This window comes from Juglans microcarpa x Juglans regia, chromosome 1S, assembly GCF_004785595.1.
Source record: "Juglans microcarpa x Juglans regia isolate MS1-56 chromosome 1S, Jm3101_v1.0, whole genome shotgun sequence".
NCBI lineage: Eukaryota > Viridiplantae > Streptophyta > Magnoliopsida > Fagales > Juglandaceae > Juglans > Juglans microcarpa x Juglans regia.
The window spans coordinates 2,126,205-2,127,812 of NC_054595.1; the positions used below are offsets into that span (position 1 = coordinate 2,126,205).

Genomic DNA, 1,608 nt, shown 5'->3' on the forward strand with positions numbered 1-1,608 from the left:
CTGATCTTTGCCCTGATAAGGCTGTTGTTGTAGAGTCAAGTTGTCCAATTCAGAAGTAATGTGGTTGTTGGCACCACTGTCAAGATACCAAGGTTGTTCAACTTCTTGTGTGCCATGAGTGTGGGCAGCCATAGCTGCCAACTGAGCTGGTGGATGTCGACCTTGGTAAGTAAAGTCCATCCTGTGATAGCAATCAAGGGCTTGATGGTTATTTTTGCCACAGATTTGGCATGGTGGGAATTTGGAGGAGGTGAAGGGGCTGCTGGATGATGGTGGCCTAAGGGAGAAGTTGCTAGGATGTGAACTGGCAGGAGGTCGATTATAGTTGGAAGACTTGCCTTGCTGGGTGGGGTATTTGGATTTCTTGCCATGGGTAAACTTTGGTTTGTTTGTGAAGAAAGCAAACTGAGTGCCATCACTGGAAGGGTCTTGTTTTGAGATTCAAGTAATTGCTCATAATTGAGCAATTCAGTTTGAAAATCATCAAATGAAATTGATTTGTCTCGAGTGGCAAAATTAAGAGATGTGATGAAAGGATTATAAATAGAATTAAGACCCCCGATGACATAAGAGATCAAGTCTTCCTCATCAACAGGTTTACCTGCTGCTGTGAGCTGGTCAGACCAGTTTTTGGCAAGGATCAAGTAATCAGAGCAGGTTTTAGTGCCCTGCTGCAATGTTTGAAGCTGTCTTTTGAGATGGGAAATGCGAGATCTGGACTGAGGAGCAAATCTGCTAGCCAATGTATTCCATACCATTTTAGATGTTGTCAATCCATACACTGTGGATAGGATCTTCTCACTGAGAGTGGCGTTTAACCAGGCCAAAATAAATTGATCTTTCTTCTGCCAAACCAAGTAATCTGGATTGAGATCAGAAGTAGATTTCCCAGTGGAATCAAGAAGATATTGAGATGGACAGATTTCTGATCCATCAACAATGCTTAGTAAGTCATGGCTTCTAAGCACAGGAATGAATTGGGTAATCCAATTCAGATAATTGGTTCCATCTAGTTTGACAGAAACCAGAGAGGTAATGTTTGGGATAACAAAAGAGGGATTGGATGAGGCCATATTGGATCGAGTTGCGTGAGCAATTTAATGCTCTGATACCAAGTCAGAATACCAAAATAAAATGAAGTCTGGCTTCAATTGAATACCAGTTTCTTGAGTGTATTCATATATATATAGATGAGTACAAAGTAGTTCAAATTATGTTATCTAGATAGATACAACAATTCAAATATTTAAAACCTCTACTAACAGAACTAGATAACTAGATAACTATAGAACACTAACAGCATACTGATGAACTCTGCAGTGATTTACTAGATAACTACATCAACAACTAGATAACCATCGTAACAGATTGATCTGGATGAGGTCCTGATATCTAGGAGCTGATATGTCCAACAATTATTGGCCGGAATCGTCGAGTAAATTACATGTTTTGATATATATTAGCATTGTGGCAGAAAATATATATATATATATATATATATATATAGCTATTTTATGTTTTTCTTAATCCACAGTTTTATTCCCTATGTTATCCAAAGAGATATATATATATTATAACAATTAATATAAGATTAACCTTAATTAATTA

The 1,608-nt window shown here is 37.9% G+C and overlaps 1 pseudogene; it reads right to left on the reverse strand.

Moving 5' to 3' along the window:
- Window positions 1-471: 471 nt before the first annotated feature.
- LOC121247908 lies at window positions 472-596 on the reverse strand (annotated as a pseudogene).
- Window positions 597-1,608: the final 1,012 nt, after the last annotated feature.